The sequence below is a fragment of the Brachycentrus maculatus genome, unplaced genomic scaffold (assembly GCF_059751285.1).
Source record: "Brachycentrus maculatus isolate JH-2025_06_01 unplaced genomic scaffold, ASM5975128v1 h1tg000144l, whole genome shotgun sequence".
NCBI lineage: Eukaryota > Metazoa > Arthropoda > Insecta > Trichoptera > Brachycentridae > Brachycentrus > Brachycentrus maculatus.
The window spans coordinates 4,001,500-4,025,489 of NW_028280897.1; positions in this window are offsets into that span (position 1 = coordinate 4,001,500).

Consider the following 23,990-nt stretch of genomic DNA (forward strand, 5'->3'; position numbering starts at 1 on the left):
GATATTTGTGTTTTATTAAATTAATGTATAAGTTTTACATGTCGTATATAATATTACATAATACTTTAAATATTATCAAATATATTAGAATTTCATAAGTAGGCCAAATTTCATCTAGCCGATGCACCGTTGATAAAATTGGGAAAAAAATATGATGTTGGCATTTCAAGCTTATCCGCCTCCGTAGTGTAATGGTCAGCATGCTCGGCTACCGTTCTGGAGGTCCCGGGTTCGATTCCCAGGGGGGTTTAATAAATACAAGTGATTTTTTCACTCTAATATTTATTTAATATTACCATGGACTGGTACCTGAAGTGGAGGGCTGATCACGTTTCCTTCATGTGTAATCGATCGAGATAACGCTGCGTTTATATGAAGCAGTGCCCTATGCACCATTGGGGTGCGGTAAGGGATTTATTATTATTAATATTGTAACCAATGATTTGATGTATAAAAAAATACGCGTGGAACACCGTACAGTTAAAAGGTGTGGAACTTAATAAAAAATAAATAATAAGAGAGTTTTAGTGTGAGAAACGGAGAGAATAATCATCTCAAAAGAAATTAAAAAAATATATATACATTTTTTGTATTTATCCAATATTTACACATTCATTGATTGGTGCTACACATATGTAATCAAACAATCACAGGATACAAACATTATTAAAATTATAAATATTACTCACATATCGTATGCTATACCTACATGTATGTATAATATATATAACTGTTCATATATAGGGTCTAACGCGTAAATCTACAACGGGTCCATGTTGGACATATTTTATTCTATCTCTCTTTGTATCGTTGAGTAAACATACGACGCCGACGCTCTCTTTCGCACCACTCCTGTAGCGTTGGAATATATGTAATTACCTTTTTTCTTCTCTCTACGTTATACATTTTACTCTCTCATGTAACTAAATGTGCATAATAAACGTGACGCGCCCTTGATATTTAACTCTCAATTCTTGTCCAATTAACGAATTTTGCATCGCCGCCTAAGAAGATTCATAAAAAAAAACATTGCTATAAAGTATTCAAAAAACTTATTAAGTATTTTTTAATGTATCAAAATACATATAAATCTGGAACCATTCATAAAAAATATGTAAGCAATTCTATAAATGATGTATGTAATTTTTTTGGTTATGTTTAAGAAAAACATTATAAAAAAAGTTCAAACAAAATAATAATTTATTACTGATACATATACATTAATACAAATTTCCATATAAAAAACTTTTAATCATATTTGAAAATGAGGGTAATGTATTTAAAAAAAGGATTTATTTATATATATATATATATATATATATATATATATATATATATATATATATATATATATATATATATATATATATATATATATATATATATATATATATATATATATATATATATATATATATATATATATATATATATATATATATATATATATATATATATATATATATATATATATATATATATATATATATATATATATATATATATATATATATACACACATCTGTAAATAGTGAATTATATTAATAAATGTATTTGTATGTACATACATTCGTTCATCAAGATATTTTCAAATGCATTTAAGTTTTAAAAAAAGTGTTTGATATCTTTTATATTTTAAAAGTGCCCTTTCCATTAAATGTAAAATGAATAGAAATTTACTGAAAAATAATTGTGTAAAAATGAAATAATTTGAAAATCAAAATGTAACATCTTTGGCTGCGCTGTAGATTTGTACATTATCTAACATTCGATGTTATCTATTTATTATTTGATTAAGATAAAATAAAATAAAATAATACGGTGTAAATCACTTTTTACATAGACAATGATGTTAATTTTTACGCAAATTGATATACGTACCTACTTACTATATTTTTTATGTTATCAGCCGAAGCAAAAATCCTATTAGTTTTATTATATTCAATGTAAGGTTTATATAGTTATGTGTTAAAGTAAAAATCGAATTTATATTTCATAATAACAATAAACTTTTATGGTATAAAAATACTTGTTTTATTTTTCGACTTTTGGTAAAAACGTAAAACATTGAACCCAAGAAATAATGAATTTAAAAAAAATATATAATGGAAGTTGCTGAGGAATCAAATATGATAGTAAGAAAGGAATGAAATTTGGATTGAAATTTGTATTGAAAAAATAACACTTCTTACTTTTTTACAGTATTGGCCACGATTAATTAAACACGATTAAATGAAATCTGTGAAATTTTGTGAATTATCATACAAATATTGGTCTCGAAATAACTAACTGTTATAAAGTCAAGAAAAGTGAGAACAAATTAACTTACCATCACGCCTCTCAGTGCAGGGGTAGGCAGAGAGAAAAGAACGCCACACCACTCTGTATATACAAACAATCTTCGCCTCCTCACATGCTTTCATCTCCTCATACATACCTGCCGATTATCCCAACTCTTGACCTGACCACGCCTTAGTATGTGAAATACTTAATTATGCCAAGTTTTCTTTGGTATTATTCAGCTCCTATTACCAACCACATATATACATCACATACCTAAACGTAAAAATGGTTTGGATCTATAAAGAAAAATAAAGAATAGAGTTGTATATATATATATATATATATATATATATATATATATATATATATATATATATATATATATATATATATATATATATATATATATATATATATATATATATATATATATATATATATTTACTTGACTCGTGTCTTCCACGTATATTGGAGACATCTGCAGGTACAAGTTTTCGGGACTACCTTAATTAGAACAAAATGTCCGCCATCTGATCTGTCCCAGGAGCGGAGGAGGACAGAGAGGTGGAGGGAAATGTGCCGCTTCCCATTGGCTTCGGTAGCTGTCGTTCCCCGTACAACAACCCTCCTCGTACATGCGACATCTCCGTGAAGCCATTTACAATACAGCTGGGTTTTGCACACAGGAATAAATAAAATATTGAAGAAAATCGATAAAATGTTTCCAAAAAAGAAGAAAAAAAGGCATTCGTAAAATAAGATTCCCATGTATTTTTTTAAAATGCTGCTGTATTGTTTTTCTTAGCATTATACATCAGTATAAAGCTTAAAACCTTGCCGCTGCTGTCTAAACACTTTTGCAGACGATGCTCAAGTTTTGGAATCCCCAAATTATAATATTCTGGATTTAACAGAAACACACTTACCCGAAAACATTGTAAATCAATTACTTTTCTATAGCATACGTTCTTATTAAGTAATTCTTATTTACTTGACCACTCAAAAAACTAGCTAACTACTATAATTATGTATTTAAATAACGTCACCATGACAGACATGACAATGCAATGCTGGTTGAAAATGTCAACCAGCATTGCATTGCACCAACCACCATTGCCTTGCATCAATCAGGATTGCCTTGTAGCAACCAGCATTGCCTTGCACCAACCAGCATTACCTTGTCATTCATAAAATAAGATTGCCATGTATTTTTTTTAATATGCAGCTTTATTGTTTTCCTTAGCATTATACATCAGTATAAAGCTTAAAACCTTGCCGCTGCTGTCTAAACACTTTTACAGACGATGCTCAAATTTAAGATTCCCCAAAGCATAATATTCTGTCGCCATTCCTTTGAGAAATCAAACAACTTGACTTTATGATCAGTATGGAAAGAAGGTTGCCATGACTTTTTCAACAAACTGCATTTGTTTAAACTTCTTCGGCTTCGGTGAAGTTCAATGACGCCATTCACGTGATGGCTGCTTGATTTTTTTAGAGGTGAAGTAAAACATGTTTCATCGCCTGTAACAATGGAATCCAAAAATTCTCCCTTGTAGTCTTCAAACTGTTGATAAAACTGCTGGGCACACTCATCACGTTTTTGCTTACGGTTTTATGTGAGCATTCGTGATACCCACCGTGCACACACACAGGTTTAGATAAACTAAATTTTTGGTTTAAATTTTGTGAATTGGAATGGCCGCAGAATTTTATGACTTGGAATACAAAATTTGGAGCATCGTCTGCAAAAGTGTTAAGACAGAAAAGGCGATTATGTAGAAAAATATAATATGTTTTAAGCTTTAAAATTATGTCTAATGATGTATAACAATAAAGCTGTATACTTTTGAAAAATACGAAAAACCTTATTTTACGAATGACTCATGTACCAGACGAAACGAAACGATACAATGGCGATGTATATTTTGCCTTCCCATGCGACTTGTTTGGTTAGATATCAAGTTTTTTCGATACGGTAGTCCGCTCTGCTTTTTTTGGAGGCTCGGTCCAAACTGGTCGTCTTTCCTTCAACATTATGTGCCTTCGGACGAGGCCTTCCGTATACATTCGCCAGGGATATCAAATAAATGACCACGATTCATTTCGGAGCTGTGCGGTAACCGAGGAGGCCTATTACAACGTGTCTAAGACATGTGATAACAATTATTTAACGAAGGCTTAATAGCCTCTTAGTGAGGCGGTATTAGTTTGTGTCGAAGTTTTAAGGAGGACAAATCGAGGACTGTGTTCGGATTGACTGCCGCGCTACAGAAAACTGGTAGTTATTGGTACATACTTAAATCTACATCGATTAAATGATACTTTTATGAATACCACTAAAGTACGTACATGTTTCTTTAAGGCGGGACAATCGATGGCCCTCAACTTAATTTTAGTCATATGAACGCAGTGTTATCTTGATCGTTTACACGTGAAGGAAAGGTGATCAGCCCTCCGCTTCAGGTACCAGTTCAGGGTAATCATCATCATCTTCTAAAGGCAGCGCCTTGTAGTGTCAGCCACTTGTCTCTGTCAGTCGCCATCCTCTTGAGCTGCGAATAGGAGGAGACGTCCATGAGCCGCTTCAAATCCTGGAAGTATGAAGTTCTTGGGCGGCCTCTTGTTCGTTTTCCCAAGATTCTTCCTTCGAAGATGTTGCTAAGAAAGGTGCTATTTCTAATTGAGTGCCCTATTAGCTTGGCCTTCCTCTTCAAAATATGATTTAAAAGCTCTCTTCTTTCTTTTACGTCCTGCAACACCTTTTCGTTGGACTTCCTTACAACCCATGATGTCTTGGTCATCTTCCTCCAAACCCACATCTCAAATGCTTCAAGCCGGTCTTTTTCGTACTTTTGGATGGTCCAGGTTTCACACCCATACAACAAAACACTCCAAACAAAAGCCTTTATGAATCCTTTTCTTACTTCAATTTTTAAATGTTTGTTTGATAGGAGGCTGTACTTTTTCATAAAAGTTTGCTTGGCTAGCGTTATCCTCTTTTTTATGTCTAGGGTACATTTATTGTTATATGTTAGCGTGCTACCCAGATAACAGAATTGATCCAACTGTTGAATTACTCTATTTCCGAGAAGTATTGTTGGATGGAGGTCAGATTGCTCTTTTTCAACGATCATTGATTTTGTTTTGGCGGCATTAATTTTCAAATGGAACTTATCCAGAGCATTAGAGAGAGTGTTTAGGTGTTCAGGGTAATATTGAATAAATATTACAGTGAAAAAATCACTCATATTTATTTATTTTACCCCCCTTGGGAATCAAACCCGGGACCTCCAGAATGGTAGCCGAGCGTGCTGACCATTACACTTCGGAGGCGGACAAAAGTAAGTTAGACATATTTAAGTTAGACTACAATAAATAATAGAAAATTTGTACTACAAAATCACTTTTTACACGTGTAACACTTCCCATTCTACCTATGATTAATGACTACACTAGTTTTTTGTTTGCGTGTAACTTCTACATATATCATAATCCTATGACGCTTTATGTGTGAGTTTACTGGAGCCATCTTTGGTAAGTGAGAGAGCGCTTTTATTTACCAGATACCCTTTTATTTAGATGTATGCAAGATCCTAACCGGATTTTTTTACATACTGAGAGACGCCTGAAATGATGATTTTCAATTTTTATGCAAATTATAATTTAACCACATTTTTTTATCACAACATTTTAGGATGTGCCCTTATCATTTCTGTGAACAATGATTTGGACACACACGAAAACATTGTAGGTAAATCATTTATTTTTCTTTAGCATACGTTCTTATTAAGTAATTCTTATGTACTTAACCACTGAAAGAACTAGCTAAATGCTTTAATTATGTATATAAATAACGTCACCATGACAGACATGACAATGCAATGCTAGTTGAAAATGTCAACCAGCATTGCATTGCACCAACCAGCATCGCCTTGCATCAACCAGCATTGCCTTGCATCAACCATCATTGCCTTGCATCAACCAGCATTGCCTTGCACCAACCAGCATTGCCTTGTACCAACCAGTATTGGTTTACACCAACTTTCGACATTTTATACTACTAAGGTGTAGATCGGCTATTCAGGTATTATGCAAACCAGCCTGTGACAGGTAATAAGCCCTGTAAAGACATCCATATTCTCCTTCATCTATGTTGAGATGTCAAAAAGTAAAAATAAATGACATTTGTAAAGAAATATATTTTTGATAAATAATACGTCGCGTTTCATAATTATTTGGATTGGCTTTCCATGTATATGGTACTTTTAATATTACTAAGGTATAAATCGGCTATTCAGATAATTATACAAACCAGCCTATGACAGGTCATAAGCCCTGTAACCATATTCTCCTTCATCTACAATTTCAAAAAGTAAAAATAAATGACATTTGTAAAGAAATATTTTTTTAAATAATACATTATTTGGATTGGCATTCCCTGTCGCCATTTCTTCCTTACTAACGAGCGGCTTTTAGGCTTCCCAGCGGACGCATTCCGGACTCTGCCAGGGATTCACAACTGCTGTTACAAACAAATGAAAATTTTTACTTATTAGGTAATTTTATTTTATATTATTTTTTTGCCATCTCAATTAAGATGAAGAAGAATATGGAAATCTGAACATCTACGGGTCTTACGACTGTCATAGGTTACGTTAGTGCGTAAATGCCCAGACTTCCATATTCTTTTTCATCTATGTTGAGATGGCAAAAAATAATATGAAATAACTCCTATAATTGGAGATACTACTGATTGACTGAGTGAACAAGTGTTTGGACGCACTCAAAATTTTGTTAATGTTAATTTTATTTTTAGATTTTTTTAAAAACTTTGTTTTATTTGATTTGATTAAAACTTTTTTAAATTTATTGTATGCATTTATTTATTATGTTATATTATACTATATTATATAACTTTATTTTAAATTCTTTTATTTAATTTTATTTTATTTCATTTCATTTTATTTTACAATACACTTACCACTACAATACACCGGGAAGCAAATTATCCGGGACACTTAAGTCATTAAACAAAATGTTTTATACAAACAAAAATATTTCACATTGTACTTATAATGTCGAAACACGTGTTGAGGGCCGAATACATTTGTGGAGGTACTCACCAAAAAGCTATATTTTCAATCTTGCACAAAATATCCTTAAAATGCAAATCTGTCCTGTTTACTGTATTGTATTGAAATCTTAATTAAAGTTGCGACAAAACGTGACCAATCCTGTGTTAAATCAATATGAAATCATTACATCGCTCCAAAACGTAACAATTTTACAAGCTAGAATTCCTGATTACTTAAAATAATTTGTATTGGAAATGTAACTTTTGGTGAGGACCTTCGCATTTGTTGTCCGCAGTGATAGAATAACAGTATCTCATTAATTGCTTCGGCAGTCACTTTGAGGTAATATATATCCATTTTTAATTTAAGTTTTACTTTGTCAATACCACTATTTGAAATCGTAGTATTTACCAAGAAATACTTAAATTGAAAATTACAGTATCTCAGTTATACGAGTAAGTCATGTTCATGACTGAAAATATATCGCTCACTCCTTTCAAGAACGTCATAAATCAAAAAAACTTAAAGTTTAAAGTTTAAAAATAAAATCCTATGTATTAAAAATAAATATCAAGACGCTTATTGAACTTTTTACTGTGCAACAGATCTTTTTAGGTGAAACCTGAAGGTTTTTTCTCCAGTTGAAAAATATTTAGTAGATTAAAAAAAATTATCAAACAATACCTTTTCTTCAAAATGCAAAAACAACACTTTCTGCCCTGTAGCGGGTAAATATTAAGTTAAAAATATGTCTCTTTTGCTGAGATATAGTACATTTTCTGGGCATTCCGAAAACATGCACAACTGAATATTGACGATTTTTGATTTATGACGTTCTTGAAAGGAGTGAGCGATATGTAATAACCGTTTTTATTTCTTAATCGTCGTTATATTTGTGATAAAAATTCTCCGGCCTTATCGGTACGATTTATCCGACGAATGATTCATTATTTCGGTATTGGAGTATGGATTCACTGATACGAATCTTCCAAATGATCGGATCTTGTCCACCTCTAATCCAAACAATACTTTGTGGTATCATACTTTAAAAAAAGTGTCACCCAAAATATTTATTTTAAGGATATTCTTCTCTTGTCACCCACTTACTAAGCAGTAAGTTCTAGGCGCATATCTGCGATTAACATGCGAGTGTTTTTACCTAGACTTTTTAACTCATGAATAACATGAAATTACAGAAACTTTAAACATAATGAGTAAATCCACTCACAAGTAGGCATCGGCTATGAAACTTAAAAAGTTGAAGCCTCAGTAGGGTTATGTTAAGCGGTGTTGCATAAGCCGTAGCTAGATGTTCAGAGTCAATGAACAATTCAAAAAACTCTTTATTAACATTTTTTCATGTTTACGAATTAATAGGAAAATTGATTTTATAGGATTTTTTTTCACGATCGTCCCGGAAAATCGGGAGTGTATTGTATTAGAGAATTCAATAGATCAGTTACATCAAGTTATAATGATGACTGAAAGATGATGAAATAGGAATACGTACATTTTCATTGTTTAGTTTATATTATATTACATTTAAGTATCGTACTGACATTTCTAGGTTGAACTCCATTTTATATAATAGAACATCAAATACAATATTTTTTTCCACGTCCGTTTTATTTGACTATTGACCAGATTTTGTCGTAGTGACATTATTAGAGGTTGAAAATATTTTTTTTTAAATAATTTTCCTAACATATATTAATTTTAATAGAATGATTTGAAATAGTTTATGATAATAATAATTACATATTAAACATGGTAAAGGTTTCAAGCGGGATTTATTTTTTATTCGGTTACACGATCGATAAATCTAAATACAATGTAATGTCAATTTTCAGTTGTGCATGTTTTCAGAATGCCCAAAAAATGTACTATATCCCAGCAAAAGAAGCATATTTTTAACTTAATATTTACCATATTATTTTTTGACATCTCATCAAAGATGAAGAAGAATATGGAAGTCTGGGCATTTACGGGGCTGACAACCGTCATAGGTTGGTTTAAGTGATCACTTAACACACGTGTAACATTCACCAATTCTACCCATTATTGACAACCACACTACTCAAATTCTTGGAAGTTCTAAATATATATGAACCAATTTAGAAACCTTGTTCTTGAATCACTAGAAATTTACTAAAGACATCTATTGGTGAGATGAAAAGAAGCTTTTTACCAAGCAGAAACTCTTATATTAGTATGTGAGATCCGAATCCTGGATTATAATCACACACATGAGAAACGCTAGAAAATAATATTTTCATTTTTATTAATAAGCTTATAATCTGACCAGATAATTTATTCACAATACTTTGAGTGTGTCCAAATACTTGTTCACAAAATTTGGATTATCTCCAATGACAGGAGTTATTTTCATATTCTTTTTTGACATCTCATCAAAGATGAAGAAGAATAATAGTTAATATTTACCCGCTACAGGGCAGAAAGTGTTGTTTTTGCATTTTGGAGAAAAGGTATTGTTTATGTATTTTTTTAGATATTCTAAATATTTTTCAAATGGAGAAAAAAACCTTCAGATTTTACCTAAAATCATCTGTTGTACAGTAAAAAGTTTAATAAGTGGCTTGATATTTAATTATATTATATTTTTATACTTTAAAAACGTTCTCCTGAAAAATCAAGTTTTTTTTATTTATGACTTGAAAGGAGTAAGCGATATGTGTGACCTTTCGACAGGTTATATAAAAAATAATACCAAAATAAAGAAAAAAAACTTATCTTTTTAGTTGTTCAGTTTAGTTGTTGATTATCTAAGCGCAGAAGAAACGTTACTTCAAAGATGTTGTAACAAATACCCACATATATGACACAAAGGTTACTTACTTCATACAATATGATGGCAATGTCTTCAACATTTATTACGAGGGCGTATTGAAAGGTTAATGATACGACTTCTTTTTGTCGACAAAAAATACTCGCTTTTCACACAGATTACAGAATCCAAATACTTATATTCCTCGGAATGAATACGTACCGCTGTCTTGTACTGTGACGGGGTTTATAAATACGCGTCTCAGTTTTAGAATTTAGTGTGAAGTTGTTTTAATAGCAGATATATACGAATTCAGTAACAGGTTGAAGCAGTCGTTAGTAACAAGTGGTGGGTGGAAGGAACAAGTAACAAGTAACATTGAAGTAAGAGGATAATGTCAACGTTTACTAGCATTTAAAAACAAATTAATGTGTCCGTTTTATTTTGACTAGAAAACTAGTTAACACAAATATTTTGGTTACTTCATTTTAAGTGTGTCCAAATACTGGGTCACAAATCTAAGTTATTAATTACGAGTTATTTTTTACATTGTTTTTTTGAAAACTCAACATGTATGAAGAATGACATGGGAGATTTATGACCGTCTTAGGCATGGTTAAGTGATCACTTTACACACGTGTAACATTCACTAATTCTACCCATGATTTACAACCACACTACTCGAATCTTCTAGATATATTGATCAAACTCGTAACGTGCGTGTGGGATGAGGAAACCTTTTATTAAGCAGAAATTATTTTCAGAGTGAGATATTTTGGCTGGGCTAAGCTCAATTCTGTTATGTCAATTATGATTTTGTGCGCCTCCGTGGTGTAATGGTGAGCATGTTTAGCTACCGCGCTAGTCGATGTCGCGGGTTCGATTTCCATAGGTGGTGATAATAAATATTACTGATTTCACACATTAATATTAACTCAATATTATCCTGGACTGGTCCCTGAAGATCAGGAGTGATCCCTTTGCTTTCGATCTTCTTCCTGGCTACATCCCAGCTTATTGTCCTTGTAGACTGCTGGGGTCAGCTCTCCTCGTCCTCAGGTTATATGTCTTTCTGACCTAGATGTCACCTAGGCCATGCCTTCGAATCATTCTGTTTTTCTGCTTCACCCGTGAACTCTTTGGTCTTCCTCTAGATTACCTTCGAGGAAGATCAATATATGTATATATATATATATATATATATATATATATATATATATATATATATATATATATATATATATATATATATATATGTGTGTGTATATTGCAGTTTATTGTAAATACCAAATTTTATTAGTAGGAATCTTTGCGAGGGTTGATTCATAAACACTCATCAGAAGAAAACCTGAATGACTAGAATTTTCAGTAACAGTTTCACATCGATTTTGTCTCTCAATTGCTGGTAATATTTCATGATAATATTTACCGACTGAAATTTACGGTCGCTCAATAATCGAGTCCTTCACATTCGCACCCTCTAAGGTTTCATCTCCCGCATCCCACCCCATATATATTTCGGCTCGCCTAACCACCTCCTCCCAGCTTCCGTATTCTCGACCAATAAAATCGGGTAACTCGGTTGTCATGGCAACACCAGAAAGGGGATAAAAGAAAAATTCGAAGGGCTAAGAAGCTAAGATTTTCGCCAGAGATGAGACTAAGCAATTGGAATACGGAAAAGTTTTGTACTTCCACATGAAATAAATCAGTTTTTAATTCAAGTTTTACTTGGTAAATACCACTATTAAAAAAAAATATTTTGATCATTTTTAAACACAGTATGTGTCTAAATTTTAGAGTTGTGTCCTTTGGAGACGATGTTTGAAAATGATGTCATAATAGATTTTAAGAAGTAGTGGTATATACCTAAACCGACCATTTATTTTTGTCCTTAAAACGAAACGTCTACTAATTTTTACGTAATAGTATGCATACTTAATAAAAAACGTACTTTTTCATAGCTTTTTTATGTGTTAATAAAAGAAAAGGAATGTTGAAAAAGAAAATAAGAAGAATAAATTATATAAAAATGAAAAAAATATGTTTTGTTTATATTGGGACAGGCTATCTAAAATCGGAACGGTCCCGTTCAAAATGGGACGTATGGTCACTTTATATATACCGAGTAATACTTAAATTAAAAGTGGATAATGGCACCACAAAGTACAACACTGAGTACATACAAGTGCAAAACATTCACGATTCTGCCCATGATTGATAACCACAGCACTCAAATTTTAGAACTCATACATATACATACTCGTATATCATTAACCTAATTCACTAGAGTCATCTATGTTGCATTGAGAATGTTTCTCATTCACCAGAGACACTTTTATTTGGATGTATTCAAGATCCTGTCCGGTTTTTTTACATACCTGAAAACGCCTGAAAACATGAATTTCTATTTTTATGCAGTATAATTTGAGCTGGTTATTTTAATAACCGTATTTATGAAATACTTGTTCATAAATACGGTTTTCTCCAATAAGGAATGTTCATTACTTTTTAAATGTAAAATTATCTTCTTAGTGGGGAAACCCAGGTTTGTGAACAAGTACTTGAACACACTCAAAATGCTATGAAAATATAGTTTATATTTTTGTAGCATGCTTTAGTTTATATTTATAGCTACAGATGGAAGCATCTGTAGCTTCCAAAACTAGTAATAAAATATAAAATGGTATAAAACAAAATTTTGAGTGTGTCCAAATACTTGGTGAGATGTAAAGAAGCTTTTTATTAAGCAGAAACTCTTATATTAGTATGTGAGGTCCGAATCCTGGATTATAATCACACACATGAGAAACGCCAGAAAATACCATTTTCATTTTTATTATTTAAGCTTATAATTTGACCAGATAATTTATTTACAACATAAATTATCTGGCTTAAATTAGCTTAAATAATAAAAATGAAAATGGTATTTTCTGGCGTTTCTCATGTGTGTGATTATAATCCAGGATTCGGACCTCACATACTAATATAAGAGTTTCTGCTTAGTAAAAAGCTTCTTTACATATCACCAATAGATGTCTCTAGTGAAGTTCTAGTGATTCAAGAACAAGGTTTCTAAATTGGTTCATATATATATAGAACTTCCAAGAATTTGAGTAGTGTGGTTGTCAATAATGGGTAGAATTGGTGAATGTTACACGTGTGTAAAGTGATCACTTAAACCAGCCGATGACGGTCGTCAGCCCCGTAAATGCCCAGACTTCCATATTCTTCTTCATCTTTGATGAGATGTCAAAAAATGATATGGTATAAAACAAGTGTTTTTTCTTTATTTAATATCTAGACACACTAAAAATATATTACGAATTCTTTCATTCATCGATTCGGCAGTCATTCGGCAGTTGTGGAAATACATACCAATTTTTAATTTCATTTTACTAGAATTTATATTACAACAGCTTTACTACAAGTGTTTGAAAATGATACGCAATGCATCGAAACACGGTCACAATAGATATTAAGAAAAAGTAATCCACATTATGAGTTCTATATTTTGTACATTAGATACATTGTTAACTTTGTGGTATGGTAATATAACACTCTACTCTAACTCGTATTGTTATATTTCATTATTACCCTTTTTACTCCTACCCTATCACACACACACACACACACACACACACACACACACCCCCACCCTCTCTTCTCTTTTTTTATCTCTCAATATCAAACAGTAATTAAAAACTTAAATGTGGAATTAATCAATTGGCTTTATTATTGTTAATGAAACTTTTTAAATATATTATTTAATGTACAAACTGTATAATTCCCGAAAAATAAAAATAAAATAAATAAAAATTGTTAATCTGGTATTACACAAAGTGATCGATGAATGATTAGGATAGTGTTATTATGAGTTCTCTCTTATCTTTATAAAATTAATAGACTTTGTTTTCACCACTTTTGTTATTTATACATTTCAACCTACCGGTTTCAACAATACATTGTCATAATCAGGGTTTATTTTAAATAAATAAAATATTAAAAAAACGTTAAAAATATTACAAAAACTTTCACCAAAAACTTCCACACACTCCATAAAAATCTCTCTAATCCTTTAATTTCGTCCGTCTTCTCCCATTCTTTCATTGTCAAATGCTTGTTTTGATCGTCTGTGCGCGCTCTTAAGGTTAATGTCGCTGAGCCTTTTGGCACTGGGTTGCGGCAATTATCCACTGGGCGTAGAGTAAATGTAGCGAGAACTTCCACAAGAAATGTGTCACAGAAAGCTCACTTCGGCACACACGCTATCCCAGGGCTGAGTAAGAAATAATCTGGATTAATATAAATTATTCATAAAAACGCAAACAAATATTTATAAAAAAATTATCCTTGTCATCCAGTGTTCACTTTGTGTAATACCACTTTTATAGGTATTATACAAAGTGAACAATGGATGATAAGGTCAGGAGTCGAAATAATCGTCGGGTATGCATGAATTTAAACTGGACTTTTTTCAATATCTTTATAAAATTAATTAACTTTGTTTTCACCACTTTTTTATTGATACAATTCAACCTACCGGTTTCAACAATCCATTGTCATCATCAGGGTTTATTTTAAATAAAAAACATTGAAATACTCTCACCAAAAACTTCCATTAAAATCCTAAATGTGTGTGTAATTTTATGGAGTGTGTGGAAGTTTTTGGTGAGAGTATTTTAATGTTTTTGATTTAAAAAAAACCCTGATGATGAGAATGTATTGTTGAAACCGGTAGGTTGAATAGTATTTATAAAAAAGTGGTGAAAACAAAGTAAATTAATTTTATAAAGATATTATAAAATGTGCCACAAAGTATCTGCCGAAAACATTCAAGAAATGGACTTTTTTCACCCATTCGATTCATATACCCAAACCATCTCAACACATTTATCTTAATTTTGTCGATAATGCTCATCTTAGCACTGCATTATTTACTTACATCACCATTCGAATATCTATCATACATCGCATTTCGTCTGCATTCAGTCTACTTTCGTCCTTCTTTCGCCAACTCCATGCTTCTTTTCCATACATTATCGTTGGTACCAGGACTCCACTGTGTACGGCTAGTTAAGCTTGTGCTGATAGGCTTTTATTTGCTATAACAATTGGTTTGAATGCTAAGAAAAAAAAGATATAGATAAGCGATTTTATTTTTTTTTTATAAAAATACTTATACATACCACTATATATTGTAACTGCAGACAGTTGGTAGAATTCCATATTGAATTGTTGAGTTATATATCCAAAATTAAACACGGTTTATTTGGTTAAATTCTACATTTATTTATGTATATTTTAATACGTGACGCGTTTCGTCTTCTTAGGACATTATCAAACACTCTAAAATATTACTTCACCCATTAAAATATACATACATAAATGTAGAATTCTACCAAATAAACCGTGTTTAATTTTGGATATATTACCCAACAATTCATACCACTATTTCTTAAAAATCTATTATGACACGTGTTTCGTTGCGTTCAGCATAATTATCAAACACCGTATATTATGATTACGCTGCTCGATAATGATGCACCAAAACACGTGTCACAACTGATTTTAAGAAATAGTGGTATTTACCAAGTAAAAATTAAATTTTAAACGAAAAGATGTTACCACAAAATGACTACAAATTAATGAATGAATAAAGGGAATTTTCGTTTAGGCACCCCTCACACTGTCGCACTGCAGCCTATAGCCGTCGCATTCACGTCAGCTGTAAGAGAACGCGGAGTAATACGATATTTTTACACATCAAAGCGTGTCAAATAATTATTTATTGCTACTTTATCTTTGTAGGGACGACATCATTAGAAAAACGGTGTATTCTGTTTCCATCATTACACCATGTCCCGCACCCTAATGATTGCCACATACCACCTCCTCGTATGCGTGTGTGCATAAAGATGATTACAAACTTTGCATATATAGTATTATGTGCGTTATTTTGTATGTCCGCCTCCGAAGTGTAATGGTCAGCACGCTCGGCTACCGTTCTGGAGGTCCCGTTTGTCTGCCAAATACTTGAAAGTGGCCAGGTTAGGAGTCGTAACAATCGGCGGGTATGTGTGAAGAGATCCATGAACGTGGAAGAGGCGAAGAATGTTTGCAAAGACAGAGTGGTGTGGCGTTCTATTCTCTCTGCCTATCCCTATGGGGAAGCAGCGTGATGGTTATTTAGTAAGTTAGTTGGTTATTTAATTATTTTTTTTATTTAATATTTTGAAATGTCACAGTAGATTTTAAGAAAAAGTGGTATTTACTAAGTAATACATTAATTAAAAATTCCATATTCTTCTTCATCTATTTTGACGTACCAATAGTATCACAACAAAGCCTGTATTTGCAAAAAGAAAGGCAACGAATATATTACTCTGTTTAAAATTAAGTGGGTACATCTGTTTTAATTCATTGTATTGTTATGGGCCAGTTGAAGGACCGGAATGGGCTCTTTTTACTGAGCTTCTTGAGCGACTTCAATAAATACCTATAGTCACGTCCGTTAGCAACCATTCTAGTACTTGGCGAGTTTTTCCTGACAGCGCCATAGTAAGGAAATCCGCCTCTTGCTTCCAATGTACGCCCAGTTGACAATTTCAACTTAGCAAATTCACAAATCTAAAATATATTTATATATATATATATATATATATATATATATATATATATATATATATATATATATATATATATATATATATATATATATATATATATATATATATATATATATATATATATATATATATATATATATATATATATATATATATATATATATATATATATATATATATATATATATATATATATATATATATATATATATATATATATATATATATATATATATATATATATATATATGTGTATGAGTGTTCTTGGAATGCCCAGACAATGTACTATATGCCAGCAAAAGAAGCATATTTTTAACCTATATTTACTCGCTACAGGGCAGAAAATGTTGTTTCTGCATTTTGAAGAAAAGGTTTCTTTTTAAATATACTAAATCTTTTTCGAATGGAGAAAAAACTTTCAGGTTTCACCTAAAAAGATCTATTGCACAGTAAAAAGTTTAATAAGTGGCTTGATATTTATTTTTAATACATTGTGTTTTATTTTTAAACTTTAAAAACGTTTTAGTTTTTTGATTTATGACGTTCTTGAAAGGAGTGAGTGAAATATATATATATGTATGTACAATTTGGATAATTTATGTAGCACACTTACGTAAAACAGTAACTTCATATATGCTCTTTTACACTCTTATTTTATTTGGTCAGTAAAGGGGTTTCGTAAAGGAACGAAAAATAATACAAAAAAATTATATTCCTTTAGTTAATTATTAAATAAATTTTCCTTCAAGTCCATTGTTTGATTCAACATCGGTTAAGCAAGATTTGTCAATATCCAATTCAAACCCCGCCCACTCGTTTCAACCCACAAGTATATAAGCCCGACGTATGTTTACTAACGACCGTCATAGGCTGGTTTAAGTAATCACTTTACACACGTGTATCATTCGATGATTCTACCCATTATTGACAACCACACTACCCAAATTCTTGGAAGTTCTATATACTTATATGAACCAATTTTGAAACATTATTCTTGAATCACTAGAACTTTACTAAAGACATCTATTGGTGAGATGTAAAGAAGCTTTTTACTAAGCAGAAACTCTTTTATTAGTATGTGCGGTCCGAATCCCCGATTATAATCAAAATAACTCCTGTAATTGGAGATAATCCAAATTTTGTGAACAAGTACTTAGACACACTCAAAATGTTGTAAACGTTATTCTTTGTTCCGCTTCTGGGAGCATATTCTTCAGAAATAGGTTTAAACATAATAAATTGAAATATTATATAATAGGAAATAATTAGTAAAATACGACTGATATTCAAAAAATCACTGGATGTAGCTAAAGTTCGCAAAAGCTTTCGAAACGAAATTTTAAAACTTGGGTTCGGCCGCGTACAATTTAATTTTTAATTGACGACAATCTGAAAAAAAGAGTAAAAGGTGTACGACTTCAATTATGGGTGTTTTTTCAATACATCATTATTTTGTACTTCTTCCTCTTCTGATCTCGATCTCATCTGGAAGGGTTTCAACATCGTTTAAAACGTCGTCGGCTGTCGTCCATATCAGAAAGTAATTACTTAACAAAGAACGTTAAAAGTATGTCGTTCTGAGTTACGAGCCGATATATATGCCGTAACTATTAACGATATTGCCAGCGATCGCATAAATTAATACCTTCACGAAGACATTAAAGCCACTTTAAGTAAAAAAGGCTTCAATTGGAATTTATTTACAGCTTTCTTAATAATAATTGAAAAGAAATTTAAAAGAAAACACTTGTTTTTTACCACGTGAGTTATATTTCTTTTGTTTTAATTAAACGACTGGTTTCGGAAGCTTTGCTTCCATCTTCAGGTCTTTATATATATGTACCCACCGAAACTAGTCGTTAAAATAAAATAAAATAAATATAACGCAAGTGGTAGAAAAACAAGTGTTTTCTTTTAATATTCATCATGTTTTACCACAAAGTGAATGCCGAAACAATAAATAAAATAAAATTGAAAAGTTCGGAATCATTTATATTATTGCATGTAAGGCTAAAAGCTGGTATTAAATTATTTTATTACAAACAACACGTGTTTCATGTAAATAAAAGGATGTTTTTATAGACACGTAGATAACTGTACGTTTGATCCGTTCAACTTACTAATCATCAAGTCACCTCCCCGCAGGAATAGGCAGAAAGGATAGAACGCCACACCAATCCGTCTTTGAAAACAGTCTTCCCCTTTTCCACATTCATGCATCTCCTCATACATACTCGCTGATTATTCCGACTCATCACCTTCAAGTATTTGAAAAACTTTATCAAGCCAAGTTTTCATCGGTCTTCCTCTGCTCCAATTTCCAACTACATTTGCCTCATATATTTGTTTCACTGTTCTTTATTCACTCATTCGTTCCACATACTCAAACAGTCTTAACACACACCTTTCTTTAATATAACGCTAATATATATTTTTTATCCTTTTAATATTTTAATTATGGTATGTATAAATCTTCTTCTACTGGCTCCATCCAAAATTATCGTCTTTGTAGACTGTTCAGATCAGCTCATGTTATCTTTCTGTGTCATTCATTAACTTTTATATACTCCCTCATTTACTTGATGCGTTTCGAGGAAATACCATACATAATATGTATAAATGGAACTGCAAATTAGATGTTTCTGACGACTCTAATTAAATATTGTAATTTGCCCCAAAGGTGTCAAATTGCAACAACCCTCAATCTTTACAAAAATACTTAAATTTATGTGTTTTTTTAAAATAATACTAATGCTTCTGTTTGTACTTCATTCCTTGTCTAACTTGTTAATCTTGTATTGAAAAATGTCTATTATTTGAAATAAAAATGACATAATACATATAAAACTTACCCCAACCTAAACTCCATACCGAGGAATATTTTTTATTTTTAGTTTACTTTAATTAACTTTGTTTATAAAAAAAATGTAAAACGAACTCCCTATCTAAACACATGTATCTACTTTATTAGAGATGTAGAAACGTTATATTTTAATTTTTTGTATATTTGCCAACTATTTTGTATATTTAAATATGTATTTTGTAAAAAAAAAATTAAAAAAACAATGAGTTGAAAGTGTTAAATATAACCCTGTCTTCCCCTATATGTAAAACCGAATAATAGATTTTTATAAACAAATATTTCAGTTTTTATTTTTTTTCTAAAATTGGCATTTACGTGGGTTTTTATATTATGCTTTTTTAACCTTTCCCAAGTATGTTGAACAGTAGAACGACCTCTTTGTAACGGATAGTCACGGTTAGTGAGAAGAGACGGGCCCCATTAGAACTTGAAACTGTTCGCGTTGGATGGTTGAGAAATGTAAAAGGGAATGTGAAAAGTTTTACCGCGACAGTTTCAAATACCGCGACTAATCGCGTTTCATTTAAATTTAAACGAATTCGCGATGGAGAAGCAGATCCGATTTGGCGAAATGGGCATTGTTTCGATTTTAAAAACGAATACCTACCTGCCTCAACTAACCGAAACGGATATTTTCAAGGCTGCAATTTGAATTGAAATTGGAGCTCGTTTTGTAATCAGGGTCGAACCAGGATAATATGGTCGTATTAATGAGTTATTTATATATGACTACAACCCTTACAGACATCAGTTCGAACATTCATTACAAAGATAAACGCAGCTTTTGAATCAATTGTTATAAATTTGTTATTTCTGGTAATTGGTAATATCTAGAAAAAATGCTTTTTGGAAAGTTATTTATGTTAGTGATAAATACTTAATTATTTCCTTTAAACATGCTTCTAACCTTATATTTTTATATGCCTATTTACTGCACCTATTATAGCTTTATATTTACCATTTTTTCCTGTGTTATTTTATTTGTTTTTCAGTCTTGTTAACCTTAATTCCATGTCCCAAAATGATCAATGGAAATTTCTCATCGGGAATATTGTCTATATGACTTATGCATGTAATATGTTATTATAAATAAATAAATAATAATTGGGTGTTTTTTTTACATTTGACCGGATTTTTGTCCGTTATATCCGAAGTCAATTAAATGGAGGTCCGTTATATCAAAGTTTTACTGTACATTTCAAGTGAGGGAGGATCGCCTGACAAGATTTTGTCTCAAGTGTAGGTCACGTGGTTTTGTGATCATGTGTAACGGTTCGTTTATTGGGTTCCATTTCCGCCGAGGGAAATATGTGTTGCGGGTTCGACATACTTTGATACGCTTCGATTTGATCGATGGACTCCCAAAAGTCGTAGAATTGCGTTGAACATCGACCTCGCTTGCCGAAAGACATCGTTCATCATTCTCGTTGTTGGAAAAAAATTACCGTTGTACGGAATTTTTTGCTCATATTTTTTCGGCGATTCTGTGCGGTTTTCTTGTTTTGAAATCCATTCATAATATTATCTCCTTAGAAATAATTCTAAATTAAGGGATGGGTTTCATAATGATAGTTTATTTTAAAATAAGTGTACATATATGTACATTTTTAAGGTTTATTTATTTTTAGGTATTAATACAACATTTATTATTTTTTATTTTTAGATGGGAATTGCATTTACTATTTACTTTGCTCACTCCTTTCAAGAACGTCAAAAATCAAAAAACTAGATTTTTCAGGAGAACGTTTTTAAAGTTTAAAAATATAATACAATGTATTAAAAATAAATATCAAGCAGCTTATTGAACTTTTTACTGTGCAACAGATTTTTTTAAGTAAAACCTGAAGGTTTTTTCTGCATTTGAAAAATATTTAGTATGTTTAAATTAATAATTCAACAATACCTTTTCTTCAAAATGCAAAAACGTCTTTTCTGTCCTGTAGTGGGTAAATATTAAGTAAAAAATATGCCGCTTTTGCTGGGATATAGTACATTTTCTGGGCATTCCGAAAACATGCACAACTCAAAATTGGCGATTTTTGATTTATGACGTTCTTGAAAGGAGTGAGCGGTATGTGTTTCTTCTAACTAAATAAATATGTTTTGATTTAAATCTGTGATGGGAATAGGAGGGATAATATAGTGTGGGCCAATCAGGAACTTGTGAGTATTTGCTCATTGCTGGGAGGAAACCACGTTGCACTCCTCAGGAGAAGGCGGACTGTTGATTGTCTTGACTGTGTTGACTGTCTATATAATTAAACAATTGAAAAAATACACAAAGTGAACGATGAATGATAAGGAGAGAGCTTTACAATAATAAAATGTGAATCTTACCAATGCACATCGTTAAAAAAGTTTTTAAATTTGAATATTCGTGCAATATCATTTTCGATTATTTTCACCTGCCCATTTTATAACTGTTCACATTGCCTCGCGTTACTATTCAGAGTGTTGATGGCTAACACCGCCTAATTATTTGTTTACCTTTGGGCTCAAAACTGAAAAATGTACTAAATCTCCCTGATATACGATTCCAGTACCTCGGGCCAAATGACCCAAACCGATAAATAAAAATTCACAAGGTGTTCACAAAGCGCCAACTGATATTATTCCAACGAAAGTTGAAAACTAGAAAAAGTCCATCCATCTGATCAATTTATTACCTACTCATTACGGTTGTTTTTAAGTCAAACTTTTTGTCGATAATTGGACGAGAATTGAGAATTAATTTTGAAGACGCGTCATGTTTATCAGGAACATTTCGTTACACAAGAGAGAAGAGGATAAAACGTAGAGAGAAAGGGAAAGAGAGCTTTATACTCAACGAGCCACGTATACTCAACGACACAAAGCGATATAATAAGATAGTGTCGCGCATGCGTGCGTTTGAGATGTATGTACGATATACGTGTCAGACGATAATTCGTATATATATATATATATATATATATATATATATATATATATGTATGAACAGTGAGGTACAAAATCCGGAAGTACAATAGATGAATTTTTTTCTCGTTATCTCGAAAATATAGAATCACAGTCTTATCTTGTATTTAAAATGCCACATACCATCAATATAATCACCAATTGAAGAACCAATCAATGGCATTATATTTTACGCAAATGTTGTGTTGTTTTCTTTTTTTTGAGATGCTCTCTCTCTCTCTCTCTCTCTCTAAATCTCTCTTTTTCTTTTTTTTAAGAAGTTTCACTTGTTTATTATATTTATTCTACTGCAGATTTGCAACTGTGGTTTAACTCGCATTAATAAAACTCAGTTGGCTTCCGGCAACGCATAGAGCCGGTTGTGGGGTCACTCTCGTTTTTTTCTCACTTTTTCATACATATCGTGTTCATTTTTTATTTTTAACGTATATAATATTTATTGAAAAAAAAATCATATAATTTTCCTTTCAAAACTCTTTTCTTTTCAAAACTATATATTTATTTCTAAGATAAACTTGTTTTTTTTTTAATTCAATTAAAAAACGGTATTTTAATAATAATAAATGAAAAAAAAAAGTCAAATGTTACATGGGTTTAAAAAAAAATGTTTCTACATAACGAATACTAGGCCTTAAATCCAGTGCGAAATATCGTATATACGCCATTAGATATCGCTTAGGGATGGATAGAAAGAGCTTTTAAAAAGAACATGGTTTATCCACGTATTACTACGTATTAATAGCATGTTTGATAGGTGTGTTATAATGAACCAGTTCCTAACTCAAATAAAGTATGTAAATCATTCATCGCGTTACACAAATATTAATAAATTAAGAGACGATAAAGCGATTTGGCCCAAAGTCGGGTATTAATATCGAATAAACGTTTTGTGTTTTAGTCGATCGTAATTTATACGATGATAAATCATAACACCCAGCTGGTAACCTTGTAAACACGGTCTAAGAGTGTGTTGGCTTTACCCCAGGTGGTTATCGAAAGCAAAATTGATTTATATTATTACTGCATACCATTATTTGTAAATCTTTTTATGTGGGAACATTAGATGCTTTGGTATGAAATGAATATTCAAGTGTGATTTAGGTTTTGTTAAGAATGTGTGGGATAAGATTTACAACGGTGATACCTAAACTCTTACCATAATATCACACTAAGCACATCATCTCCTTAGCTTTATTTCAACTTAAATTAATTTATATTATTGCTGTTTAATATTACTTGTCAATCTTTTTATGTGGGAGCATTAGATGCTTTGGTATGAAATGAATATTCAAGTGTGATTTAGGTTTTGTTAAGAATGTGTGGGATAAGATTTACAACGGTGATACCTAAACTCTTACCCTAATATCACACTAAGCACATCATCTCCTTAGCTTTAT